Source organism: Ovis canadensis, chromosome 13 (assembly GCF_042477335.2).
Source record: "Ovis canadensis isolate MfBH-ARS-UI-01 breed Bighorn chromosome 13, ARS-UI_OviCan_v2, whole genome shotgun sequence".
Taxonomy (NCBI): domain Eukaryota; kingdom Metazoa; phylum Chordata; class Mammalia; order Artiodactyla; family Bovidae; genus Ovis; species Ovis canadensis.
Window position 1 is genome coordinate 81,934,975 of NC_091257.1, and position 9,862 is coordinate 81,944,836.

Below are 9,862 nucleotides of genomic sequence, written 5' to 3' on the forward strand. Positions count from 1 at the left end.
CCTGGAGAATCCCGTGGACAGAGGAGCCTGGCAGGCTACAGTCCTTGGGGTTGCAGAGTCGGACACAGTTGAGCAACTGAGCACAACCTGGAGTTGCAAGGATTAAATGAGATGACGGGCTGCAGGGAAGGTTAGGTATTATTGAAGATGCAGCCAGTGTAATTCTTTTTGTCTCTTTCAGTCTGTTTCTTTGTCTATCTCCACGTTTTTAGTTTTCCCCCCTCCATCCTCCTTTCCTGTTTCAGGATCCAAGTCTAGTCTGATTTGCTGTGTGTCTTCGGGCAAATCCCTTCCAGTCTCTGGGCCTGCTCCCCCCATCAGACTGGATTGTGTTGACAAGGCTGTTGGGGTCTTGCTTCTCCTCCCTTCCTCCCTCAGCTGGCCCTCCTGCCCTGTCATTCATCCCCAGACTCATTTTACAGGTCAGTTCCCTTTAATTAGCGAGGGTCTGAGCCTTTTCCCTCGCAAAATGGAAACTGCAGGTTCATCAAAATCTCATTAACCTCCATTCCCCCTGTGGCCCTGTGGGGGTCAGAGCTGTCTCAAGCTGGGGGAGGCCACCTCCCAGCCAGTGGGGGTGCAGGTTCTATCTGAGGTTGGGGGTAGGGTGGGGGTTCTGGTTTGCCAGTTCCAGACAATATTCTGGCCCCAACCCCCTGCCCTGCCAGCCCTCATCATCTGGGGGGTCAGGGGAGGGAGGGAATCTTCGGCGCTTTAATTTGAAAACTTGCCAGAGGACCAAGGGATTGGGAACAGAGGCAAACGGCTGACTTCAAATGAATTAATGCTTGGCTTGTAGCTGACAATTTTCTCCGCTTTCATGTCGCCTGGCTCTTCTTTCTCCTTCTTTCATTATTTTCTTACTTGGAGGGGTTACACGGTCTGTTGCCGTCTCCTCTGCCACGCTTCTAAGTTTTAGTCTGGACCTTGTCTGAGTTTGGCTCTGGGCGAACCAGCCCTGCTCGTGAGAGCGGCCTCTTTGGAGGAGCTTGAGGGCAGGGTTTCCCTGCAGGGACCTGGGGATCCAGCACTGTCACCTCCTTACTGTGGGGCCTTGGGCAGATAGCTTGCATGCATATGTGCTGAGTCACTTCAGTCGTGTCCGACTCTTTGGACTGTAGCCCGCCAGGCTCCTCTGTCCCTGGGATTCTCCAGGCAAGAATACTGGAGTGGGTTGCCATTTCCTCCTCCATGAGATCTTCCCTACCCAGGGATCAAACCCTGTATCTCTTAGTCTCCTGCATTGGGTTCTTTACCATTAGCGCTACCTGGGAAATGAAAAAAGGAAATATTAGTCTCTCAGTCTGGACTGTAGCATGTCAGGCTCCTTTTTCCATGGAATTCTCCAGGCAAGAATATGGGAGTGGGTTGCCATTCTGTTCTCCCTGGGATCTTCTCGACCCAGGGATCAAACCCTGGTCTGCACTGCAGGCAGATTCCTTACCATCTGAGTCACCAGGGAAGCCCTGGGCAAATGGCTCAGCCTCTCTGACTCTCACTTTCCTCACCTATTCTGAGAAGAAAATGAGATAATGTATTTAGTACCTGGAAACGACTTTGAAAACCACTGTGGCAGTGTCTTACAACATTAAAGTGTGCTTATCATATATCCTGATCATCCCAATACTAATGTATTTCTTCAAGAGAAATGAAAACCCTGGTATACCAAAGACCCATCTGCAAGTGTTTGTCCAAACTGGGAAACTGTCCCAAACTGGAAGCAACCCAAAGGTTCATCAGTTGGCAAATGGGTAAATGAATCGCAGTACATCCATACTAGGCAAATGCCTCGGCCGTAAAAAGAAGCAAACTATTAGACTTCCCTGATGGCCCGGTGGTTAAGAATCCACCTGCCAATACACAGAACACGGGTGCAATCCCTGCTCTGGGAAGATTTCACATGCTGTGGGGCAACTAGGCCCATGTGCCACTACTACTGAGCCTGAGCTCTACAGCCCACATGTCGCAACTACTGAAGTCCACGCCCCTGGAGCCCACGCTCTCCAACAAGAAAAGTCACTGCGATGAGAAGCCTGTGCACTACAATTAGAGAGTAGCCCCTGCTTGCCAACCAGGGAAAGCCCGTGTGCAGCAACAAAGACCCAGTACAGCCAAAAATAAATAATAGTAAAGAGATAACTTGTCCCCAACACATGTTAAATCTGAAAAGTATTCTGCTTCGTGAAAGAAGCTGATGACTCAAAAGGTTAAATGCCAAATGATTCCATTTAATGACAGTTTGGAAAAGGCCAGACTCTAAGCACAGAAATGAAACTAGTGGTTGCCAGGAGCTAGAGCTCAGGGACGGGGAGGACAGGTGGGAATCAATTGCAGAGGGGCACAAAGCACCTTCAGGAGGGGGCTGGAAATGTCCTATATCTTGTTTGTGGCAATTAAGCTGGCATATGCATCTGTCAAAACTCGTTCAACTACGTACTTTAAAGGGGGAGGTGTGACTGCATGAAGATTATATCTTGATAATCCTCTCTTTAAAAAATAATGTTAACCAATAAAAATGTTAGTGATCTTAAATTTTATTTTGCTTTTTCCTTGAGGTGTGTGGTGCACAAATAGTCTAGTTACTCCACGAAGTGTACCAATCTTATGTATATATTGTGACAACTTTTTACTTTTTTGTACCTCCCATCTATTGATACATCAGGATATGGGACATTTCCAACCCTTCAGCTCCATGACCACAGTTCTCAAGGCTGACCACTATTTTGATGTCCATCACTACTGGTTAGTTTGGGGAGATCTCTGAATTTCACATAAATAGAATTATCAAGTATATAATCTTCTGTGCTTGGCTCCTCGCTGGTTGGTCTTCCCTGGTGGCTCAGATGGTAAAGAATCTGCCTGCATTGCAGGAGACTCAGGTTTGCTCCCTGGGTCAGGAAGGTCCCCCGGTGAAGGGAATGGCTACCCACTCCAGTGTTCTTGCCTGGAGAATTCCACGAACAGAGGAGTCTGGTGAGCTACAGTCCGTGGGGTTACAAAGAATCATTAGTTATTGAAGTCATCTTTTAAAGTCACAAATCAGATCACGTCATTTCTTGATTAAAAGACCCCTGACCACTTTCTAATAAGCTTCCGATAAAAACTTCAAACCCTTACCCTGCCCACCAGGCTGTGCATGGTCTGCCCCCTTGTCTCTGGCTCGCCCTTTCCAGCCACACATGACACTTTCCGGCTGTGAGATCTCTGTCCTCTCAGATTCCTCTGCCTGAAATGTCCTTCTGCAGGCCTGACTCTTTCCTGTCCTTTAAGTCTCTGCTTCTGAGTCGTCTCTTCTGAGAGGTCATCCCCATCTCCCCACGCTAATGAATTCCTTATCCCACTGCTCGGTTATTTACCATCTCCATACTCACTGGCCTTTCTGTAACTCTCTTATAATTGTTTGTTTAGGGGTTGGTGGTCTTTATCCCTGCTTAGTCTGAGACTTCCTGCCAGGGCCGGGACTGGGTCTAATCTGCCTGCACGACCGAGGTGCTCAATACATATTGGAGGAGTCAATACAAGCATCACTTTAAAACATATATATTTATGTTTTTATTTGGCTGTTCAGTTCAGTTTAGTTCAGTCGCTCAGCCGTGTCCGACTCTTTGCAACCCCGTGAACCGCAGCATGCCAGGCCTCCCTGTCCATCACCAGCTCCTGGAGCCTGCCCAAACTCATGTTCACTGAGTCAGTGATGCCATCCAACCATCTCATCCTCTGTTGTCCCCTTCTCCTCCTGCCCTCAATCTTTCCCAGCATTAGGGTCTTTTCAAATGAGTCAGCTCTTCACATCAGGTAGCCAAAGTGTTGGAATTTCAGTTTCAACATCAGTCCTTCCATTAGGTCTTAATTGTGGCATTCAGAATCTTTAGTTGTGGCACATGGGATCTACTTCCCTGAACAGGGATTGAACCTGGGCCCCCTACATTGGTAGCGTGGAATTGTAGCCCCTGGACCACCAGGGAAGTCCTTGTGCATCAATTTTTGATTTAGAAGCTGGTTTCTGATACACCTTCCCAGATTATCTTCCCAATAACATGGCAAGGGCAGCAGGCAGTATTAGCATCTCCCCAGCAGAAGAGCCTGAAGCACTTAATCTGGTGGCCCAGGTCACGAAGCAAGTTCTAAGAGGGCTGGAATCTGTTACCTCTTCTTTGCCCCCTTTCCCACCTCTCTGGGCCAGCAGAGCCTGCCCTGGCCTGCACCCATTTCTTTGTTGATGTTGTTAATTTAAAGCATAATTTACATGCCATAAAAATGTAAGTGTACTCGAGGAGTTCGTACTCAGGTATACACTCAGAGGGCTTTCCTCGTGGCTCGACAGTAAACCATCTGCCTGCAATGTGGGAGACCCGGGTGTGATCCCTGGGTTGGGAAGATCCCCTAGAGAAGGAAATGGCAACCCATTCCAGTATTCTCGCCTGGAAAATCCCATGGATGGAGGAGCCTACTAGGCTATATTGTACATGAGGTCACAAAGAATCGGACACGACCGAGCGACTTCACTTTCAGTTTCTTTCACACTCACAAAACCCCTACCCCTACTGAGTTGTAGAACAGCATTCTAGAAGCCCCCTCACAGTGGACCCCTTCCTAGTCAACACCACCCCCCTTCCAAGGGGAACCATTAGTCTCAATTCTATTGCCATAGTTTGCACGTTTTTGAGCTTCCTGTAAAGGACTCATACACTATGACCTCATTTGTCTCACTCAACACAATATCTGGCAATTCATCCATGCTAGTGCGTTTAGCAGTAGCTTGTTTTTTGACTTTATTGCCGTGTATGACTCCATTATATGACTAGATCATGATATGTTTATCTCTTCTGCTGGGAAAGATTGAAGGTGGGAGGACAAGGGGACAACAGAGGATGAGATGGTTGGATGGTGTCACCGACTCGATGGGCAAGAGTTTGAGCAAGCTCCAGGAGTTGGTGATGGACAGGGAAACCTGGCATGCTCCAGTCCATGAGGTCACGAAGAGTCGGACATGACTGAGCGACTGAACTGAACTGAACTGAACTGCTGATAGGCATTTGAGTTGTTTCCAGGTTTTGGTGATTGTGCATAAAGCTTATATGAACATTCTTTGGTAGACGTAAGCATTTATTTTGTTGGGTATATACCTAGGAGTGTCCCAGGTGGCCCTAGTGGTAAAGAACCTATCTGCCAATGCAGGAGACATAAGAGACAAGGGTTCGATCCCTGGGTCGGGAAGATCCCCTAGAGGAGGACATGGCAACCCACTCTAGTATTCTTGCCTGGAGAATCCCCATGGACAGAGGAGCCTGGCAGGCTGCAGTCCATAGGGTCACAAAGAGTGGGACATGACTAAAGCGACTTAGCACAGCACATACCTAGGAGCAGACTACGTATGCAGTTAGCTTTCCCAGATACCGACAAACACTGTTCCAAAACAGTTGTAACTCATACATTTTAAGAACCCAGCAGCTGGAAGTTTCAGCACTCTCTCCCCTGCCGCCTCCAAACCTCCTGAGATTGGTTAAGTCACAAAGCTACTCCTCTGCTGGGGGCTGGGCCCCAGAGCTACCTTGTGGCAGCCACCCTCCACCATTAGCAATCAGGGCAGAGAAAGGAGCTACTGAGCTGAGTGCCAATGCAGACCTTTCTGCTGGGAGGCTGGCTGGCTCTCTGAGCCCAGCAAAGGTTAGGCGGCCTTGCATTTTCCCCTCCAGTGATCTCAGCTCTTAGGGGCAATTAGCCGTCAGTGGAGCAGGGAGCTCAGAATACTAACTAGTCGTCGTCTATTGTGGGGAGCATTTCTTACCCTCCACCTGGGCTGAGGCCTCACCTTGCTAATGAATGGAGACCCAGGGGAGGGGGGCATCCTTTCTTATTGCCCCTGTGCATTTTGCTAGTCTTCTGGGCCGCCAGGTGCTCTTTCTGGGGAAATGGAAACGGTGTCTGGTGCCACTCTGCTGTTGCATGCCTCCAGGGACAGGATACTCATCTCCACTCCTGGCTGCTGGTTGCTCCTTCAGGCTGCCCTGCCCTGTACTTCTTTTTTCATCATGGTGCTATTTGTAGCTGCCCTAAATTGAAAATATGCTAAAAGTCCATTGGAAGGGGACCAATTAAGTAAAGTGTATGTTATATACAATTGAATATATAATGAATATACTGCAGCCACTATGTACAGAAATAACACGTCTACATCATGCTCCTCTGATGCGATGCTGGCAGAGGTCACAGCATCATTCCTGTGCAATTCTTACAAAAAATGCGTGCTCTCCATCTAATCGTGAGAAGCTATCAGACAAACCCAAACTGATGGACAGTCTGCAAATTAACTGACCAATGGTTTTTAGAAAGTGTTAAGATCATGAAAGACAAGGAAAGACTGAGAAATTACAATGGATTGGAGGAGACCAAGGAGGCCTGACAACTATATACAATGGAAGATCTTGGAACAGAAAAAAGACATTAGTGGAAATACAGGCAAAATTCAAATTCAGTTTGAAGATTATAATAGTGTTATCAATGTTAATTTCCTGCTTTCAACAATTATTTTATGATTATGTAACTTGTTTTTTTTAAGATTTTTAAAAAATGTGGGCAATTCTTAGAGTCTTTATTGAATTTGTTACAATATTGTTTCTGTTTTGGTTTTTTGGCTGCAAGGCATGTGGCATCCTAGCTCCCTGACCAGAAGTCGAACCCACACCCCCTACATTGGAAGGTGAAGTCTTAACCACTGGACCAACGGGGAAGTCTCTAATGTGTTGGCATTAGGGAAAGCTGGGTGAGGAGTGCGTGTACTATTTTTGCAATGTTTTTGTAAATTTAAAATTATTCCAGAATAAAAATTAAGAAAAAAGGTGAATGTAGATCAGAGTTCCTCCTTAACCTTTGCTGTGCCATAGACCTTTAAGGTGAGGCCCATGGCCACTTTTGCAAGAACAATGACTTTAAACGTGTAAAATAAGATGTTGAAGCTTTCCAAGAAGGCAAATTATATTAAAATACAGTTATTTAAATATTTTAAAATTTCTGATATAGTACGACTCATGCTTCTTTATTATAGTCACTAACAAGTGCTAGCAGCCAGGATAATAACCATTGGCGTTTCAAAAGAATGATGAGTATAAACAATATTTCAAGCAACAATGGTAATTTACTATGAAAACATCTATGATCACTTCTGATGGCAAGAATACTGCTAATACTACTCTGGCTTGTTGCCTACGTTCAAGTTGAAGGAAATGAGAAATTTCAGTTAGAGGTTAGTGAAAATAAGGACATAATTTTTTCCCCATTCAAATTCACAGACCCCCTGAATTCTATTTGCAGTCTGGCAGTATCTATTACATCCCTAATGTAAATGTATATTTATTGAACTGGAAAGAAGCCCATAATATATCGGTAATGGAGGAAAAGAAGGTTATAAAGCAAGAGATACAGTAGGGTCTTATTTTTGTAAGTTAAAAATGTGTGTGTGCATTATGTATTCATTCAGTAAGCGTTCTATGATCACCTACCTTGAGCCAGACTCTGGGAACATAACAATAAAAGACTTGGTTTTACCTTCCCTGTGCAGGTCAGCTGGAAGCATTAGTAACTTGCAACAAAGTGGCATGTGACTATTTGGTTATTCATTTTTCCTTCTTGCTTAACTGTATTTTCTAATTTTTCTAAGTAAAACATGTACTGAAAGTGTTAGTTGCCCAGTCTTGTCTCTTTTTGACCCCATGAACTATAGCCTGCCAGACTCCTCTGTCCATGGAATTCTCCAGGCAAGAATACTGGAGTGGGTAGCCATTTCCTTCTCCAGGGGATCTTTCCAATTCAGGGATTGAACCCAGGTCTCCTGGGTTGCAGGCAGATTCTTTATGGCCTGAGCCACCAGGGAAGTCCAAACATGTATTGGGGTTAAATAAAATATTTTTTTAAAACAAAGAAGGGACTTCCCTGGTGGTCCAGTGGTTACGACTCCATGCTTCTAATGCCAGGGGTGCAGGTTCCATCCCTGGTCAGGGAAATAAGGTCCTGCATGCCACATGGTGTAGCCAAAAGAACAAACAAACAAAAAGACAAACGGGATAAAAGCAAAGAAGAAAACTCATCTTCTTCTCAAGCTGAACCCTGCCTGTAGGTCACATACCCCATTGCTCCCAGATCTGTCTTCTCATCCCCACTAACCTCATCCCACCTAAGTGAATTCCTCATCCAACATCATCTTGAGTCTTTTCACCAATACCGTGACTTTTCTCTGGACCCACCCTGCTTTTCCCACATTCCTCTTCCATTGTGACATTGATGCTGAGCTCCAGTCGGTCTCACTTAGATTGCAAGCAGACCATCATCTTCCTCCCTCTAGACACCATGCTTCTATGTACGTAGTCTAAGACAGTAATCATTCTAAAAACAGTTTTATTGAGATATAACTGATATACCATATGTACTCATTTTGTACTGCTGCTGCAACACATTGTCACAAATTTAAATAACAAAAATGCATTATCTGATATGTCTGTAGATCAGAAACCTGATGTAGATCTCACTGGGCTAGGATTAAGGTATCAGCAGGGCTGTTTCCTAAGCTCTCTAGGGGTGAATCCATTTTCTTACCTTTTCTACCTTCTGGAGCTTGCCTGCATTCCTTGGATTATAGTTCCCTTCTTCCATCTTCAGAGCCAGCAATGCTGGGATGATTCCTTCTCACAATGCCATCTCTCTGGTTCTCTTCTCAGAGTCCCTCTTCCATTGTTTAAAGTTCCTTGAGGTTACATGGGGCCCACTGGATAATCTAGGATAATCTCCCTGGTTTATTTTTATTTTATTCTATTCTAAAGTCAGGTGATCAACAACTTTAATCCCACTCACATTCTTCTTCTTTTTTTAATGTGGGCCATTTTAAAATCCTTTATTGGATTTGTTACAATAGTGCTTCTGTTTTATGCTTTGGTCCCTTGGCTGTGAGGCATGTGGGACCTTAGCTTCCTGACCAGGGATGGAACCTACACCCCCTGAGTTGGAAGGCAAAGTCCCAACCACTGGATGGCCAAGGAATTCCCCCACCTACATTCTTAATTCTTGTTTGCCACGTAACCTACCATATTCGGAGGTTCCAGGGACTAGGGTATAGACATCTTTTAGGGGTCCCGTACCATACAATTCACCATTTAAAGTATACAACTCAATGGTTTTTTAGTATATTCACAGAGTAACTGGAAACCATCACCACTTCAATTTTCGAACATTTTTCATAACCCCCAAAAGACAAACTAAACCTGTTAACAGTCACCCCATTTCCTCCTAGTTCCACACAGATCCTCCCCTTCTCCAGCCCCAGGCAACCATTAGTCTATTTTCTGCCATGACAGATTTGCCGATTCTGAACATTTCATATAAATGGAATCCAATAATACGCAGTACTTTGAGACTGGCTTCTTTCACTTAGCATAGTATTGTATATGCATCAGTATTTTACTCCTGTTTACTGTCAAATGATATTCCATTGCAGGCATTATATCACACTTTGTTTATCCATTCAACATTCCATTATGTAATGGACGTATGGGTTGCTTCCACTTTTTTGACTACTATAAATAATGCTGAGAGTTGGACATGACTGAGCAACTGAACTGAACTGAACTGATAAACATTTGTGAACACATTTTTGTGCAAACATGCTTATATTTCTCTTAGTTATATACATAGAGTTGGAATTAATGCATCGTATGACAACTTTGTACTTAAGGTTTGAGGAATCACCAGACTGTTTTCCAAAGCAGCTGTACCATCTCACATTCCCACTAGCGGTGAATGAGGCTTCCAGTTTCTCCACATCCTCACCAACACTTGTTGTTTTCTGTCTTTTTTTTTTTTTTTCCCAGTAACT